This window comes from Silene latifolia, chromosome 10 (assembly GCF_048544455.1).
Source record: "Silene latifolia isolate original U9 population chromosome 10, ASM4854445v1, whole genome shotgun sequence".
Taxonomy (NCBI): Eukaryota; Viridiplantae; Streptophyta; class Magnoliopsida; order Caryophyllales; family Caryophyllaceae; genus Silene; species Silene latifolia.
In genome coordinates this window covers 20,328,258-20,348,471 of record NC_133535.1, presented here as the reverse complement: position 1 = coordinate 20,348,471, position 20,214 = coordinate 20,328,258, and the positions used below count along the sequence as shown (strand labels likewise).

The 20,214-nt window shown below is 44.3% G+C and overlaps 1 non-coding gene across 1 annotated transcript; it reads left to right on the top strand.

The window, feature by feature from the left end:
• Positions 1-2,658: 2,658 nt before the first annotated feature.
• Positions 2,659-2,765, top strand: LOC141610390 (small nucleolar RNA R71). Its single transcript, XR_012528300.1, has one exon. It is a non-coding gene; the product is annotated as a small nucleolar RNA R71 (small nucleolar RNA).
• Positions 2,766-20,214: the final 17,449 nt, after the last annotated feature.

Genomic DNA, 20,214 nt, shown 5'->3' with positions numbered 1-20,214 from the left:
AATCGGGATTTGGAAAAACCCCGAAAACCCATCAAGGTAGCAAAAGTGAGAGTGTTGGGCAAGTCTTTCCAACATTTGGTCAAGGAAAGGGAGGGGGAAATGGTCTTTCCTAGTCGCCTTGTTGAAGCGTCTATAGTCTATACACATTCTCCACCCGGTTGTGATTCTTGTTGGAATTAGCTCATTCTTGTCATTGGTGACTACCGTGACCTCGCCCTTCTTTGGCACAACATGCACCGGGCTCACCCATGCACTATCAGAGATAGGATAAATAATACTCACATCATAGAGCTTCAACACCTCCTTCCTAACCACTTCTTTCATTGCGGGGTTAAGGTGGCGTTGAGCCTCAATGGAAGATGCACCCTCATCCTCCAAATGAATGCGGTGAGTGCAAAAAGAAGGGCTAATTCCCTTGATATCATCAATTGAGTACCCAATGACATCCTTATATTTTCTCACAACATCAAGTAACTTTTGAAGTTCGGTGTCATTGAGTGCACTATTGACAATAATAGGGTAAGTGTCATTAGGGCCAAGGAAAGCATGTTTAAGAGTAGAGGGAAGAGGTTTCAACTCCACTTGAGGAGGCGTGGATCTCTCCTCCTTTTTACCATCTCCTCTCAAGCTCTCAAATTCTTTGTCCGGGTCTTCTTCAATTGTTGCTTCCATGGCTAAAGCATACTCCCGGTGCTCCTTGCAATCTTTTACCTTGCCCTCAAGGAATCCTTGCAAACCCTTGTCTTCATCAAATTTCTTCATATCAACCCATTCCTCTACCATGCCAATCATGTAACAAGACTTTTCATCCGAAGGCTCCTTCATGGCCTTGTTCAAGGAGAATTCTACCTTTTCTTCACCCACTTGTAGAGAAAACTTTCCATTCTTCACATAAATCATGGCACCCCCCGTAGGAAGGCAAGGGCGCCCCAATATGATGGGAATATTTGAGTCCTCGGGGATGTCCATTAGATAGAAGTCACATGGGAATGCAAGTTTGCCCACTTTGAGAGGGACATCCTCCACAAGACCGATCGGGTATCTCACCGACCTATCCGCAAGTTGGAGAGAAACCCTTGTTGGTGAAAGCTCATAACCCTTCAACTTCTTGAAAATTTTGAGGGGCATAAGACTAATGCTTGCCCCCAAATCACACAAGGCTCTCTCATTATGCACGGTCCCAATTTTGCAAGGTATGGAAAAACTCCCCGGGTCTTCAAGCTTTTGAGGAGTCTCATTCATAAAAATTGCACTACACTCCTTGGATAAGTTCACCGTTGTTGTTGGGCTCAAGGAGTTTTTGTTTGAGATGAGCTCCTTTAAGAATTTTAGTTTGGTATTTCCTTGACGGCATCAATGAAAGGCATGGTAATGTTGATACCCTTAATCATGTCCATGAACTTTCCATATTTTTGTTCAAGTTTTGCCCTTGCCAACCTTTTTGGGGAAGGAATTGGTGGCACATAAGTCCTCACAACTTGTTGTTTTGGGTCTTCAACGACCTTTGTTGGTTCATCAATCACCTTTGGAGTCTCCACAATAATTTCCACATGTTCATCTTCAACCCCTTTTTCTTCAACTACCTTAGGAGGTTCAACCATAATTTGAGGTTCAACCACATCACCCGGTCTACTACTCTTCCTCTTCTTGACAAATGCCCGGTCCTCCAAATCTCTACCACTCCTTAAGTGGATAGCATTTATGGTTTTCGGATTCTCCTCGGTTTTACCCGGGAATTTTCCATGAGAGGCTTGTAGTTGGCTCATTTGGGAGGCCAATTGGGAGATTTGATTGTCCGTCATCCGTTGAGAAGCTTGCATTTGGGTTCTAAGTTTGTTGATGGATGAGGTTATTTCTTCTTGTTTTTGAGTGGAATGGTTGATGAATTGTGTTTGAGTATTGACAAGTTGGTTTTAGGAAGTCATCAATTGTTCCATCAAGAGTTCCATGTTTGACTTTGGTTGGGTGGATTGTTGGAATGGTGGGTTGTTTGGTTGGAAAGGTGGGTTGCTTGGTGGATTGAGTGGTTGAAATTATTGTCTTGGTCGAAAGGTTCTTCCTTGGAAACCCGGCGGACCTTGGTTGAATGTTGTGTTTGGCTTTTGAGCTTGAAAGTTTTGTGTGAATTTTGGTTTTGGTTGGAAGGTGGGGTTTTGGACATTTTGTGAACCATAGGAGAAGTTTGGGCGGGCTCTCATTCCGGGATGATATTGGTTATTATTAAATGCTTGCTTGGCCGGACTAGACTCCCATATCCCATTCACTTGCTCCATGCAATTGCCCTCTCCTACCATCAAAGGACACTCATTGGGTGGGTGTCCTTGGTCTCCACAAATCTCACAACTATAAACTTGGTTCCTCGTAAAAGAAGAATTGCTAGATGTGTTGCTTGAACTCATCAAGGCAACTTGTTGCTTAAGCTCTTCTATCATCTCTTTAACCTCAACATTGTTGGCCGATGCAACCGTTGACTTTCCTTTCCTCTTGTGCCTATCATTGTTCCAATGAAAGGTACGATAAACCATCTCTTCAATGAGCTCTTTGGCCGTCTTGTGATCTATTTTATCCAATGCTCCCTTTCCCGAGCCGGAATCAAGGTTCATCTTCATTTCATTGTTCAACCCTTCATAGAAGTTGTTGATTAACTCGTCATCCCCAATCCCGTGGTGAGGACATAGCCTTTGGAGGCCTTTGTACCTCTCCCATGCTTCGTAAAGGGTCTCATCTTCTTGTTGGGTGAAGCCTTGGAGCTCACTCTTGATTCTTGCGGTTCGTTGTGGTGAGAAATACTTGTTTAGGAAAGCCTTGGAGACGTCGTCCCAAGTCCGAAGAGAGTCGGGTTCACAACTTTTAAGCCACTCCTTGGCACTTCCCCTCAAGGAGTAAGGGAAAAGCCTAAGGCGTACGGCATCCTCCGACACTCCGTTGGCCTTGAACATGTCACAACTATCCAAGAACTCGTTGAGATGCTCGTTGGGGTTTTCGGTGGCTCCCCCACCGAATTGATTCCCTTGGACAAGTTTTAGCAAGGTGCCTTTCACATCAAAGTTGTTGGCTTGAATAGGTGGCTTGACTATACTCGGATTCACCACCTTTTTCGGAGCCAAGCTATCTCGCATAGGAATCGCGACCATTGTCACTTCTTCTCCCGGAGTTGCAAAGGGATTCTCAAAAGTTTCAAAAGCACTTGGTTCTTCTTGAAAGTCTTCAACTACTAAATTTTCTTGGGAAGTTGGTGTTTCTATAAGCCCTCTTCTACGGAGTGAATTTAGTCTTCTTGCGGTAGCTTCAATCTCGTGGTCAATCGGATCAATTGGTTGACCTCTTCGAGTTCTCCTACTCATGCAAAAAGTCCTACACACTCAAGAGAAGGATTAGTAACACAAAAGACTTAGTCTAAACTAGAACGAAAACAATTAATATCTAGCCGAACTCCCCGGCAACGGCGCCAAAAACTTGATGGTATCAAGGTATACCTCGCAAGTTCACGATTTGTCGATGCAAACTTTAGAGGGGCGATCCCACAAGGAGTAGGTAGATTACTAATCGTTCTAGTTCACGAGCTTAGCTAAGTCAAACTAAAATTGAGAGGTGGTAACGATCTAGCACTAAACTAGCAAATTGAAAGGCTAATAAACTAGACAAGCAAAGAACAAGCTAAGAAGGATTAAGAGTTGATCAAATAATAGGAAAGGCTAGAACTCGGTTCTCCCACGAATATACGTAATTCCATATATTAATTCCCTCGGCTAATCTCAAGGGGTAGAAAGGTAAGGGGTAGATGGCTCTAATTCGCCTAGAACCTCCCTCTCGGGTTCGCAATAGGACACTAGCTACCCCAACTAACCCCCCTCTCGGGTTCGAATGTCGGTATCCCAAGTCTAATGCCCAACAACCCGAAAACACATGTAATTCTCAAGGTAGCCTAGCATTAACTAAGGTCATTAGGCCCCCATCAAACTCCGGGTCATACCACTCCCTCTTTCGAGAGTCGATTTCAAACGCTAACTTAGAGGTACCCTCCCCCTGTTCTCCCTTTCGGTCTCAACCGCGGTTAGCAATAGGGTCAAGTTCCGGGCACCCAATTTCCAACCTAACCAACTCTCGTTGGTGGACAAGGGTCACAAATTGACACTACCCAAAATCAATCCATAAACAATTCATTCCTCTAAGCTACCCTCACCAATTTCCCCCAACAAATTAGCCTAAATGAGAATTAATTAGTGAAATTACCCATACCAGGTCAAACCGAGGCCTAGTAGAAGACTACTCACTAATCATGTTTCTAGAGGCAAGAGAAACAATAAAGATGGAGTCTTTAAGCATAAACATAATGGGAGAATGAATTCTACTTCTAAACATGCAACAATCCAACAATAATTATGAAGAAAGATAATTTAATCTAATAATGAGGATGATTAAACTAAAAGACACAACCTTTAACACAAGTAACTCAAAGATTCAATCTTTAACACAAGGGAATCAAAGACTCAATCTTTGGGTGTAAATAACAAAGATGAACAAAGGAAAGATGAACAAGAGTGAAAATAACAACAATCAAACAACAAGGATCACAAATTTAACATAAACAATTAAACAAAACTTAATGGAAAAGCAAATGTAAACTAATGAAATTAGGAAGAGAAATAATACCAACTCAATAGCAAGAAAGGAATTTGGATTGAACAATAAGGAAGGAGAAACCTTCAATCTTCTTACAACCCAATTTCTACTACTAAGTATGATGTAATAATTGAAGAACTTGTTCTAATTAGGGAAAGATTAGCAAAGTAATTAACAAGGTTCAAACTTGGAAAGGGAAATTAATTTAGATCTGCGGGTGTGTGTACAAATGGTTAAGGGAGGGGGTATATATAGTTTGCACCAAGATTAGGGTAAGATTTGTAAATGGGCTTGAAATACGGGTATGCACTCCCGGCCGGTCAACCGGCTGCCGGACCTATGACCGGCTGGGAAGTTCCTGGAAGTTGAATTGATTTTTGATATCATCAGGTAGCCATGGCCGGGCAACCGGCTGCCGGTCACTGACCGGCTGGGAGGCACGTTGACTTCGTCTTGACTTCTGGGCTTTAGGGGAACTCCCAGCCGGGTGACCGGCTGCTGGCCTTATGACCGGCTGGGAAATTCCTGTAACTTCCTTTGATCTTCAGCTCATTGCTCTCCCAGCCGGCTGCCGGGCTACCGGCTGGGAATTCCCTTTGCCTAATCCTAGCTTGAATTGTATACATTTGGTGTTCCCAGCCGGCTGACCGGCTGCCGGCCTACCGGCTGGGAATACTTCTCAGCATCAATTCCCCCTTCTTCCATGCTTAGTTGAGCGAACTCGTTTTCTAGCTTCAATTCTCCCAATCTCGCCTCAATTCCTGCAAGGGAGGTACAATATCATAGGCATGGGAATTGGGGCATGAATGGCAAGCAAGAACGTATAAAACCGACTCAAACGGAGTCGAAAAGCATGAAAATAGAGGGAAAAGTGGTGCAAAAGAATCCTATATCAAAGCCATTTACCAACTAACTTTTATGTATTTCAAGACTATATTTTTTAATGAATCAACTAATTGCTTAGACAAATATAAACAATACGATAAAAATAACAAAACGAAAACAGATAAACCCGTGAATCTCACGGGTCACAAACCTAGTTGTTACATAAAAACCTCAATAAGCTACTTAACCGGTATAAATATCACAAATTCTCATTGAAAACGGACACTATCCATCACAAGTTGAAGATGGATAGTGCCAAACAGATGATTTTACCTCTTTCCACATAATAAAAAGTCAAATTTTGATTCTGAAACTTGTTAATCGGATTTTTTTTGGAAAACTGAACTGGAACCGTTTATTCACTCGAAAAACAGAAGGAAGAAATTTTGAGTTTTTAACTTCCGTTTTGGCTTTATAAATCTGAAACAAACCTAATTATCCCATTTACCTATATGACACTAAGTGTAATCTAAGAGTGAGGTTTTGTTCTTTTCAGCTTAACTTCGCCTCAAAGTTAAGTTCAACTTATATATGTTCAGCTCAGTGCAAGTAAATTCAGCTCAATTGTACTCCTATCAATTCATCTCAGATATTCTAAGTCCAGCTCTTACAAACTCAACTCATATTAATATTAATATCCTCTTTCTATAAAAGTTAAAACATTGAGCAAGGTCAAAGATATTAATATTAATATTCTGCACCCGCTAACCAAGTCAACACATTGAGCAAGGTCAAAGATATCCACAGCAAGTCAACGGCTTAGACAGCCCAACCGACGAGGCCCGTCGGCCTGTCAGATGGGTCCCGGCCGGGGCAACCAGCCAGCCGGGGCACACATCCGCGAACTCATATCCAAGACCCCTCGGCGGTGGGTCAACAGGGCCCGCCGGCCTGCCATGGGTCCCTCGGCCGAGGGGTAGATCAGTCTTTCCACCTGCTAGCCACTTGGCCACTTGGCCACTACGTGACAAAAGGCGAAAGTCTATAAATACTCCTCAACTATCATTGAGGAAAGGATCCACAATTCAACCTAAGAATCACTATTCATCTGGTAATATCTTCCTTATCTCTCTACAATACGTACTTTGCCAAGTAACAACCACTTACCTCTCTAAGTTACTGACTTGAGCGTCGGAGTGAGTTCGCTCGGTCCAAAGCCGAGCCCTCAGTTTGTTCATCGTTTCAGGAGACCGCAAGGAGGATTCAACTAAAGACGTCATTCTACAAGCACGGGTGGTAACATATAACTGCTCTGGAATTACACCCGGAACAATTGGCGCCGTCTGTGGGGAAAGATACTAGAAGCTAGTCACATTTCATTCCCAAACAAAAAAAAAACAAAACAAAAACCCACCCAAAAAAGCTAAGAAGATGTCAAAACAACAAGAGGTATTCGTAACTGACGAAACCGAGTTCTGCCAAGATGATACCGTCCACAACTCGGGAGTTGCGCACCCTCCACCGGCCAGGTAATTCAGCCGGAGTACGGATGCCAATAATACCAGATACGCCACGCCGCCAACCAGGTCACCATCATGGGACATGTGGTTGATGTAGCAAAACCGAAGCTACTCCCGACCTCATTAGTAGTACGTCGGCTCACACCGTCACACCGACAAGAGCGGCGGAACCCGTCCAGAGACCAGGGCCTTAACGTGACTCCAAGAGACTTGAATGGAGCACGGAAGAAGCTGGCCCCGTCAAGACGCCGGAGGAGCCCGGCGTGTGCGGTGGTAGACCTAAGCTCCTCCCGCACCCGCGGGAGGACAGCGTCGCCGCGGCACCGACGAGGCCCCGCCTCGAGGAGTGAAAGAAGTCCGACTCGTCGAGTCGGAGAAGAAGCCCGACTTACCATAGTCGGAGGAGAAGCCCCACCCAGTACGAGGAGAGGGGCCGGACTTGGAATGCGAGGAGCCGATCGCCGCGTGTCATTCGACACGTGGTCAGACAGCCCATCAGTGCCTATGTCCTTGACACCGCCGTGCCAACCAAACTAAAATTGCCGGCGTTCACTTACAAAGGGGATAGCGACCCCACCGACCATGCCGAGGCCTTTGAGTCGTACATGTCGGTGTGGGAACAACCCGATGAAGTCTGGTGCCGAGTATTCCCAACGACCTTGCATGGGATGGCTCAGAGTTGGTACAAAGGGCTGCCCGACGGCTCGGATATCTTGTTACGCCGACCTAAGGGACGCCTTCCTAGCCCAGTACTCTTGCAATAAGAGGAAGGCCGTGGAGACGTCGGACCTCCTAACTATTAGGCAGGAGGGGGGCGAGTCTCTATGAAGCTATGTGAAGAGGTTCGATGCCAAGGTTCAGCAAATTCGGGAGATAAATCCCGAGCTGGCGGCCTTCGCACGATGAAAGGCCTCCCAAGGGGAGACTTGAAAACGAGCTCATCAAGTCCGGAGGCCGGGCTTAGACGCCGCCAGGAAGATGGCCGATCAAGCCATCAAGGTAGAGGACTATCACAAGACTGGTCGGACACGCGCCAAGCCGGGCACTCGAGAGAAGAAGAGCCACCGGGAGGACCACCCGGATGAAAGACGCCGTGACAATAATAGGTCACGGTCGATAAATCGCGAAAGCGAGCTCGGCGGGCGCCGGGGAGTTCGGGAACATACCACCAAAGGCGGTACCGTGATCACACCCCCCTGGTTGTATCTGCCGCCGAGGTCTTCGCCCTGAGCAAGGGCGAGGGCCAGAAATGGGAAAGGCCTCCCAAGCCGAAGGGAGACGGTGACACGAGCCAGTACTGTGAGTACCACGGCCACACCGGTCACCTTATCGACAACCGCCGCATCATCAAGAATGCCATTGAAGAGCTAATCCGGAAGGGGAGCCTCGGCAAGTATGTTGCCAAAGGCCAAAAGACTAAGGCCGGCGGTTCAAATAAGAAATCCGTCTTTGAACGGATAGGAGTGATCCATGTTGTCATCAGGGGCAACGAGAACGGTGGGTCCGCTCATGGGCACAAACGACACCGAACGAGCCGTATCGGGCCATCAACTTTGTGCCCAAAACAGCGGTCCCCGCTTCCAACATCCCCGATATGACTATTGGGAAGAAGGACTACGAGGGAGTCATCGCTCCTCACAGCGACCCACTCATAGTCCACTTGGACATCTCCAACCACCTGGTCAAGAGGTGCCTGATTGACACGGGCGCCTACACGAACATCATGTTCAGGGAATGCTTCCTCAACCTCGGCCTGAAAGTCAAGGACCTAAGCCCTTGCACCAGTCCTTTGACACTTCTCCGGGGCCGGACTAGTACCCCGGGGTCAATCGGGATCGCCGGTGATGTTCGGCGAAGGGATTGCGGCTAAGAATGTCCTAGCTGAGTTCGTGGTCATTGACGGCTCGTCCGCCTACAACGTTCTTATCGGCCGAGTCACTCTGAGCGAGGCCGACGCAGTGATGTCCATATGAGCCCTGACACTGATGTATGTCTCGGACCGGGGGGAAGTGCATAAGCTCGTCTCCAAGGACGAGAAGGACGAGGTAGTCAACGTCCAGATATCCGCCAGAGGATGCAACTTGCAATCCCTCAAAGCGGCAAAGAAGTCAGAGAGGGGGAAAAGCCCATCCTTACAACAGGAGGGCGACCTCATGGATGCAACTGACGGCTAACTAGGAAGGTGTGCCTTTAATAAGCCGTTAGAACACTGACGATCTCAGAGAGTACCTTGTAAAGTGTCGGAGGTGCCCAAGACAACTGTGGGTACCCCGACACGTGTTTATATCAAATGAGGAATCGTCCAAGTTCTCCATCAAAGTGTTCATTTCCCCAAATAGTCACTATCGGAAACAGGTACCGGCTCACACTGTCATACCGACAAGAGCGGCCGTCATCATCAAGAAACAAGCGCCGTCGCAGTCACCCCAAGTAGTAGACGCTACGGCAGTCACCCCAAGAGGTAGACACCGCAGCAGTCACTCCAAGTGGTAGACGCCACGGCAGTCATCATCAAGAAGCAAGCGCCGTCGCAGTCACCCCAAGTAGTAGACGCTACGGCAGTCACCCCAAGAGGTAGACGCCGCAGCAGTCACTCCAAGTGGTAGACGCCACGGCAGTCATCATCAAGAAGCAAGCGCCGTCGCAGTCACCCCAAGTAGTAGACGCTACGGCAGTCACCCCAAGAGGTAGACGCCGCAACAGTCACTCCAAGTGGTAGACGCCACGGCAGTCATCATCAAGAAGCAAGCGTCGTCGCAGTCACCCCAAGTAGTAGACGCTACGGCAGTCACCCCAAGAGGTAGACGCCGCAGCAGTCACTCCAAGTGGTAGACGCCACGGCAGTCATCATCAAGAAGCAAGTGCCGTCGCAGTCACCCCAAGTAGTAGACGCTACGGCAGTCACCCGAAGAGGTAGACGCCGCAGCAGTCACTCCAAGAAGTAGACGCCGCGGCAGCCATCGTCAAGAAACAGGCGCCGTCGCAGTCACCCCAAGAGGTGGACGCCACGGCGGTCACTACCAACACGGCTGATACTCGTAAAAGCGATCAACATTCCTTAGGAACGTTAAACAGTTGAGATACGCACTCTAGATTGCCTCGGCCAGGCCGAGGCGAAAACAAAAGAGGCGCTTAATTAACAACATGAGAGGACAACCCAGACGAAGACGAGAAAAGACCTCGGCCAAGCCAGAGGCAAAGTAAAAACGTTTACAGTTAAGACGCTCAACTACTAGCGCAAGAAGACAACTCAGAAAAATGGGGTAAAGACCTCGGCCAAGCCGGAGGCAAAAGAAGCGAACTCTTATTAAAAATGTTCAACAGATTACAAGAAATGCAGACGACGGCCGTCCCCATAAGGATAAGCCAAAAGACAACCTACCAAAGTTGTACAAAATACAAGGAAAAGAAAGGCAAAAGGTTACAGATATCATTTAAGCGCCAAAAGATGGCAGGGAGGAAAGGCTTAATAATTGGCCCCCGAACAGCTAAAGCTATCCGAGGCGCCGGGAGAGCCTGGTGACAACCGCCCGTCTCCCTATGCCTGGTGCTGCTCTCCGTCAGCAGCGTTAGCAGCATCGTCCTCAATAGGCGACCCGTAAGCTGTCTCGGCGATCTCGGCTTTCTCAAAGAGCCGCAGCCTCGGCAGCCTCAACCGCCTTCATCCTCTCGGTTTCTCTCTCGGCTGCCCTAGCCTCCTCAAAGAAGGGGCCGCCTTCTCCGCGGCCGCCTCCGCCTCCCTCTTCACCCTTGCCTCCTCCTTGGCCTTTTCCTTCGCCTCTTCCTCCTTAGCCTCGAGCTTGTCATCAAAAAGCTCGTCAAATCTGTCCCACGGAAAGGAGCCATCGAGAGGGAAGAGCTCCTCAATCACTTCCCTGGCAGCTCCTTCGGCCAGGTCCCGATATTAGGCGCACATGTTAGGGAGAAGAACGGTTTGGAGTTTCTCAATGTCCTCCTCCCTTTGGGCAATGATAGCATCCTTGTCCCGGACCACCTTCCCCGGGTCCGGAACAGTCCCTAAATTCGTTCCTCTCGTGTAAGGTAAAGGTCGGCGCGCTTCGAGCAAAGTCACGCATCTCCCGCATGACTTAGCGCTTGACCGCCGCAGCCTCGGCCTTGGCTCTCTCAAAGAAGGACTTCCTTTTCAGCGTCCTCCCTAAGTTTTCTCTCAGCACGGACTGCCTCTTTAGCCTCCGCCTTGGCCCTCTTAGCCTCCTTGTTCGCCGCGTCAAGTTCCAGCCTTAGCCGCTCGAGCTGTGGGGTAGCCTCACCATGGTCTCCTCTTGCTCCATAATGTGGGAGCGGCCAGCCGAGCCCACTTCGCCGACCTCTTGGATATTTTGGCACCCTCCGCCACAAGCTCGGCGGGGAAATCTTCCGAGGTAAGGGAGCGACGGTGACATTTCTATCACCCGCCTTCTCGTGTCGCTTCTCCAATTGCCGCACGGTGAGAACGGGCGGGCCGCCGACGGTTGATCTACAAAAATTCAATTAAAACATCCGTGTCAGTATACATGGACATATCGGAAAGCCACTCATCAGGAACGCCCAATGAGCCGGCTGAATTTGAGCCGTAGGATAAATCGGTACCAGGCTTGGACTTCTTTGTCGGAGGGCCCATTTCCTTGCCGCCCTCGGTAGCAGCAGCGGCAACAGCAGCAGCAGCGGGGGTGGACCTTTTCCTCTTAAGGACGAGGGGAGATCCCTCCGCATCAGAGTCCTCCCCGTTGGTGATGTCAACGATCTCCACCGTCTCCTTCTGGACTGAAGGGATGGAAGGTGGAACGGATGTCGACGCCGCCGCCGCCGAAGGCTTCGTTTTCGCGTTCGACGCGGCATGTTCATCGGCAACCTCGCCTGGGCCGCCTCCACATTCGGCCTTTGAGCGCCGATCCATCAGGTCATTCGGCGACGCCCCTGCGATCACGGGCGAGCCTTAGGGTGCAAATCAAGAACGGTCTTGTCCTTGTGCAGCCCCATCCTCTTAAGAATATCCTCGGACAGGTCCGCGCCAAAATGATCTACAAAAGAAGCAAAGCAAGAGTTAAGCAAGGAATGAACCAAAATTCAAAACAGACAGAAACTTTGAGAGCAGTCATGGGCCTCACACCGACCCCACTCACCTGCGCCAGGGCGGTATGAGGCCGACATGGCAGAGCAGCTCATCCTGAAGGATGATCTGCGTCGGGGGGATCCATCTTTTCGACACCCCGCTCTTGTCCGTCTCAAAGAGCCTCATCGCCAGCCTCTCGTCCTCATTGAGAGGGACCTTGTCGGCGTCCATCTTATGTTTTTTCCGGGTAACCCATCTGTCATGCTCCGCCTTAGTCTCGCACCGCAAATTAACTCTGGTGCTTTGGAAGAAGGACCGGGCAATGGATAGTCATCCAAGCACCTCAATATACACCAACGATCTTTCCAGTCTTTACAAGAAGAAAATGACTTATCAACGGAGACGTAACCCGGCTCCATTTGCACGCTGTACCATCCGACGTGACCGGAAAATGACGGCCGAAGGTGGTGAAGCCGACGGAATAAATTAACCGTTGGGACCTCTCCCTTAAAGAGACAGAGCCAGACAAAGCCGACTATGGTCCTAACAGCCAACGGGTGAAGCTGGGCCACAGCGACGTTCATGGCCCTAATGATGGCCATAACGTAATCATTCAGCGGAAACCGGAGCCCGTACTCCAGGTGCCGCATATATACGCCGGTGCAACCCGGTGGAGGGCAACAGATGGCCTGACCCCTCTCAGGGATAACAATTTTGTATCCCCTGCCAAAGTAGAAATGGCCCTCGAAAAATGTCTCGCCGGAACAACGGGCGAACTTATGGGTCCAAGTACGGTCAGGGCCGACCTTACAAGGTTCGCCGTGATCCATGACGTACTGCCTCCCCTCATTAGGGTGAGCCCTTTTAGCATCATCACCAAAATCGTCTCCGTCGTCATCAACATCATCATCATCCTCCCATTCCTCCAAAATTTGAGGATCAACTTCAGGAGAAGGAGACCTCGGACCCCCGGACCTTAGTGGGACGGCGGTCAGTGCCTCCCCTTCATTCAGACGCGACAGGGAACCCCCCGGCGCAGGGTTACTAGGTCCGGCCTCAGTAGAAGACATGGTAGCAATAGTTATTCAACAAAATAAGAGATCGAGAAAAGTTTGTTTGTTTACCTTGAAGAAAAACACTAGCCAAAGTAACGACACTGAAGATTAGAAAAGAGAAAAACCCTTGGAAATTTGGAGGAAAGAAAATTTTAAGGGAACGAAATTGGTGCCCAATTTCAAAGACTAACTGCCCTATTTATAGGAAAAAGCCCATGAAGAAGGACCAATCAGGGCACAACCCATGAAACGTCACCAATCAAGAATCGGACACGTGTCGGGACATGCGACCCACGGAATGTCAATCGTTGCGCAGATTGAATGTCAATCAATGCAACAAAGGATGACCAAGCGTCTTCAACACGCCCCTTCATATCTCTCTGCTTGTTCATCTTCCTCAACAAAATCCTAAGTATCCGTTTCTCCGCCGGCCACATGATCAACCAAGCCGAAAGCAGCGGCCAGGGGGCAATCGAAACAACCTAAGCACTCTCCGCCCTGGTCTCGGCCCGGCGTCATTGCCTTTTCCACATCGGATGTCCATTACACAACCATGTGGAGGGGGATATGGTACGGCCTAAGCAGAGTCACGCCGAGGTAGAAGAAGCCGGGCGAGAATATTTTCACTGTGCGAATATACGCTCAAAGATACATCGGAGCCCATACCACGGCATAGACTACGCTGGGGCAAATTGATGGGGCATATTCGCACCCACGACCAAGTCAACACATTGAGCAAGGTCAAAGATATCCACAAAGAAGTCAACGGCTTAGACAAATTTAACCGACGAGGCGTCGGCTTACTGTCGGATGGGTCCGGCCGGGCAACCAACCAATGGGCACACATCCGCGAACTCATATCCAAGACCCCTCGGCGGTGGGTCAACAGGGCCCGCCGGCCTGCCATGGGTCCCTCGGCCGAGGGGTAGATCAGTCTTTCCACCTGCTAGCCACTTGGCCACTTGGTCACTACGTGACAAAAGGCGAAAGTCTATAAATACTCTTCAACTATCATTGAGGAAAGGATCCACAATTCAACCTAAGAATCACTATTCATCTGGTAATATCTTACTTATCTCTCTACAATACGTACTTTGCCAAGTAACAACCACTTACCTCTCTAAGTTACTGACTTGAGCGTCGGAGTGAGTTCGCTCGGTCCAAAGCCGAGCCCTCAGTTTGTTCATCGTTTCAGGAGACCGCAAGGAGGATTCAACTAAAGACGTCATTCTACAAGCACGGGTGGTAACATATAACTGCTCTGGAATTACACCCGGAACAGTACTCCTATCAATTCATCTCAGATATTCTAAGTCCAGCTCTTACAAACTCAACTCATATTAATATTAATATCCTCTTTCTATAAAAGTTAAAACATTTAGCTTCTCTTATTGGCTCCTGAAACTTTGGAACTATTAATGCAATTTTTTTTCCCTGAAACAAGGGACTCATATTAATATTACTGTTATATTTTTTAAAATTATTATTAATATAAATTAATAATAATAATAATTATAATAATAATTAGCTTTGTTATCGTTAAGGGAGTGGGAGCCCAGATTATATCTTGGCTGCCCACTAATTTCTTGTAAACTTTTGATTAATTAATAAAAGTTTGCGATTTTAAATAATAATAATAATAATAATAATAATAATAATAATAATAATAATAATAATAACCGGTGGTGAGAGTGGCATAGATGCAGTAGCGGAGCCAGGATTCCACGTTAGGAGGGCGGAAAATTTTAGCGGAAACAAACAACTAATTTTATATAGACTATAAGGTAAAATTTTTAAAATGTTCAAAAATTTAACTAAAAATTTTGGTTTTTCCATTTTTTAGCGGGGAGCGCCCTCACTAACCCCTCGCTCCACCAGTCCACCACTACAAAGATGATGAAGAGATTGATGATAGAGAGAGAGAGAAAGAAATTAAATATGGTTGTAGAATTAATAGTAGTACTAGTAATGAATGAAGGATGAGTATTTTGTTGTTGTAGTAAGCGAGGCGTTTGAATGCTCTTCCTTAAATTCAGCATTTAAGTGTATTTAAGATGATCAGCACTTAATGAAGGATGGTAGACAAGACTCACTTGCTAACTATAACGGAGTTTCTCCTTATCTCTCACTCTCTCACCAAACATACCTTCTTAGTAGGTTGCTAATCCAATATCCGATTCGAATTCGATTTCGGTTTTGATACCAAATCTGAAAATCCAAAATTTCATTATCTGCTACTTGATCCGAAAGGCTTTGGATACGGTTTTTACTATTCAAAATTTCGGATATGTTATCCAGTACCTGATCCGTTTTAGATAATGAGCCTAAATTGCAAGAAATTGAACATTTTAATTCCGAAGTCATTACACAAATTATAGAACTAACGTAATAGACTAATAGTCCACAAAATACAAAGAGAAATATCCCAATGCATAACTTAGTCTTGAAGTAATCTTAAATCGAATAGTCTTTATAAAACCAATACGACATTCAAATATTCCAACATACGAAACAAAGTCACAACATAAGAAGATGTTTTGAGTAATGCCTCCGTCCCGGTCAACTGTTATTTTTTGGTTTTGGCACAAAGATCAAGGAAAGAGGAGGGATCCAATTACTAAATGATAAGTGAACTAAATTGAGTGTAAATAATCAAATTGCTCATCAAGTTTATTTTTAAAATAAAAAGGACAACAATTGACTGAGATAACCAAAATAGAATATGACAATAAATAACCGGGACAGGGAGTATTAGACTAAGTCGTTTTTGTAGCTTCATGTCTCTGCATGGAGACATGTACGTAGAATTGTAGAAAGGTATTTCGTTCCGCTCAAATTACACATTCATTTTCCGAATTTGAACAAATCAGATCAAGCTTTATACGGAGTACACATTTATAGCCCACTTATATGCAAAAAATAATTAATCCGTATTAACAAAAATCGTATTTTTGCCCTAAAAAAATATTGTATTTCCTATTTTTAGTATATATTCTTGCCGGTTTGGAAATAACCGAGCATATACTTTCTTCATCCGAATCATTTGTTAACCTTTGATTAAAATACCCCTCACTCTAAATAGAAAATGTAAACAAATGATTGAGGCGGATGGAGTGTTAGTGTCACACTGTCACATATTATAGGCAAAGTCGCAAAGATACATTACCTTAATCCACTCCATTTGTGAATTAATCTTGCATCATTATCATTGTGGCTTTTCTATTTACCTAAAAAATATAACCTCCTTTTTTCATTAAACCACCTTTTGATGAGATTGAATTGCCTGCAACTTTAATTCTTCATAACGCATAATTTCAAACAATTCAAAGGTTATTTTAATTAGTAAATAAATACGATGTTTAATAATGTCATTGCTATAAATTAGTAGAGTGCATAATCAATGTGGCAAGTTTAATTATAAAGGCATAGCTCCCAATAATTTATTAGCAAAATTCAATGTTCATGAATTTATAATGACTACAAGTAAGAGGAAGTAGGGATTTCCATAATAGAGAGTACTTGAGTTGGATTTAAAGTCAACCGATGATCAATTGGTTTGTTGATAGTTGATATTTGTTGACCCGAAACTTTTAATCACTTGAATTCATCTTATTTAAAGTTGTCTTATGTACTAATTAATTAGTTAGTTAAATCAATCATAAAATCCCGCCTCCCCTCACCCCCTACTGTTACTCTTTATTATATTGCTTACATTAATTAACATCGTCTTCCCTACAACCGTTAACCCGTACATCGTACTAGCTTTCAACCTAGTAACATAAGTAGAATGTCTAGATATTAGAATTTAGAAAATAATTGGTCTATATGAAAGTGAGATGCTAATAACCGTTTTAATCTTAAGACAGATTGATCAGATGATTATAGGATATTAGAAGTATGCATGTGACACGTAAAATAGACAAGGACACGATCAAAAACGTTGGAGAAAAAAAAAGAAGGAAAAGGGGTGCATGCATGGAGGGACGTGGGACAGTAGGGATAGGTAAATGTAGTTGTTTAATAAAAGCGAGGATGTTGAGAAGAATTAAAGTTTTTATATTCAAGAAGGAAGGATGGATGGGTTATTTAAAGTTTATTATTGAATATTGAATCATAGGTCATGGGGATGTGGTTGCCGGCTGATATAGCTGACGAGGTTGTTGTGTGCTTTTAAATGACCTCTACTTGAGACTCTTAATTTGTTGAATTATGAGCCTATCTTTGTGTTTAAATTTGTTGAATTATGGCCCGTGAGAGTGTAATGATTAAATACATAGGAATGTGACATATATACATGGTTGAAACTTGATTATCAAAACCTAATGCTTCACCTTGAAAAAAATGTTAAATGTGTCGTTTTAACAGCAATAGTTGCATTTGAGGAGGTGTCATATCCAACGAAGGGCGAGAAAGACTTGACTAACTCGGCATACGTATATGTTTCGTCAAATACTTACTCCCATCCAGACCAAAAGTTACATTGACTTTTTAGCACTATTCATTACTGTAGAGAATATTTGGTATTAATTGTAAAATATAAGAGAAAATATACTCATATGAAATCTTGTTGGATTTATCGTAATAATTAATAAATGTTATAAGAATATCAAATTTTTATAATTTTTAATAATGTGTAACTAAAGATAATCACGTTGCAAAACGCGCCTCGACAAGTGTGATAAAGTCAATGTAACCTTTGGTGTGGATGGGAGGGGATATTGTGATAAACTCTCAAAGAAGCCGGTGGTACGATCTGTCCTACCCTGACTTTGAATAGGATAAAACTTATCATTTGACCTAAATATTTAGGAACAAAATAAGGTTAGTTGTATTGTACCTAGTCTAAGGATGATTTGTAGTCTATTATCGTCAAAAAATTGTGGCTAGTCGTGTTTTTTTGTCCATGTTATTAGTACATGTTAATTTGCGAATGTTAACCAAATTCAGGTTGATAATCTCATGTTCGAATTGTTATTAAATCAATTATTAGGTCATCAAATTAAATGGCAAGCAGTTGGGATGTGGTTCAACTCAAGTAAGAAATAATTTTATCGGTTTTTCTAAAATGTGCCCTTAGACGGACTATATGTGGATTATCAGTTTAACTCCACCTTAGACGGAGCCAATTTGGTTAAGGCAAATTTTGCTTGAATCGAACTTCAAACATATTGACTTAAATGTATGGGGTAGGTTAGATTTGTTGGCCTGCTATTGTATGCGAGATTGAAGCGGCATTCAAGAGGTCTTTTTAAGTTCAACTGTACAATAAAGCCTCTATTAAATACACTCCTACTACGCTCTTACTATCCTCTTACGTCACAACCTCAATTTACTACTAAACCCTTCACTCTATTTCGGACGATCTATGATAGTGAGTGATACTATGAATCATATTCATATTCATATTCATATGCCATGCATGGTTCCATGCACCCAATAACACTCATTATATTACGTCAACAACCGCAAAGTATACCTATCTTGTAACATTCCATACGTACTACTCCTTCTGTTCCGATCATTGTGAGACGGGGTCGGGAGGGAGTAGCAAGCCTAGTAGCAAACATCATATGTTAATTTTATTTGTACTAGGTTATTGCCGGGTCGACAATTTTATCGAGTCAGTATTGGGCCGGGTTCACATCGGGTCAGGTTAGGGTCGAGTAGGAGTCACGTATCATCAGGTCTGTCGGGTTACGGGACGTCATCAGATTGGTTCGTGTCTGTTTCAATTTGTGATATTCTGGTTTGCTCGAGTTCGAGTCAAGTCAAACTTATGAGCTCTATACTCATAACTCATCCACGTTCACCTTAACCATAAAAAATTCCTATTAATTCCACAAATGAAACGACAAAAATATGAACGGATTTTACCTTTGTATAAAGTCATATTTACCTTTGTATAAAGTCATATGAACGGATTTACCTTTGTTATTCATTCAATGAGTTGTAAGAGTACAAACTACAAAGTATGGTATTCATGAAATAAAGTGCCACATAATTTGCATGACAACCCCATAACAGTTAACACGAATGCGTCAAGTACACAATATAATTCACCGGACTAACATAAAGTATGTTGAAAAGCCATTTGGTATTGATAGAAGATAGGAATGTAATGCAATAAATAGGTTAACAATCTAATGTAAGCTACAAGATTCAATTCAACAGTACACGTTATTGTTTGACATGACTCATTACAAAAGAAAACGAATTTAGACATTAAGACGGATATAATTAATAAAGCCAAACATAAATGTTATTACTACTACAAGTCCACAACAGAGAGAAATTGGTTAGGACTACGCCATCCATGCTATTAAAGTAGCAACTCCTTACTGGAAATTGCAATTAATATGGATGCCCAAGCCACCACTTGGTTTAGCCCCCTTACAGGTGAAGAGGTCGTAGTAGCGATGTTAATGGGCACGATTTGGACCAGACTCAGCTGAATCCGAATTTGTCAAATTAATATTTATAGATTCATATTCAATCCGACTTAGATCAACTAGACCGACATGCTGATATCCAAATGCACACTATTTTTTTGGGTTGAATGAAGTTGAACTGAATTTAATTTAGGTTAAATGAATAGAGCTGAAATAAGCTGAGTTGAACTTAAGTAATTAAGCTGAGCTGAAATCAAGTGAGGTAAAATTAAACTGAAAAGAACAGAGCCATAATCTAAGATCCATTGGCAATTACGGAATACTACCTAGTTTGGGTTGTCGGGCTGAAAAGATAGAACTATTTCCCATCCATGGATCTAATTAAATCTAATTGAGATCCGCCCAGTCCAAAATTATCTACACTAACATGTTCTTTTAGACTGAATTTCAGTTCAGATAGATTCAGTTCAGTTCAGTTTAATTTTTTATTGCTTCTAAATTCAGTTCAGTTTATATTAATTCAGTTCAGTTAGTTTTAGTAAAAAAATACAGGCCCTAATTATGCCTAACCGGTATCAAGTCGAAAAATTCGGATATCAAATACAAACTATAATGATGATATTAGAAATATCGTACAAAGAGTTACTGAGATTATTTGTAGGGCCACATTCAATCGGCCTTTACAATTGCCCTATTAAATTCTTGGTTGCAGTTATTTGCCTCCTTCAACACCACCATTATGATCTCTC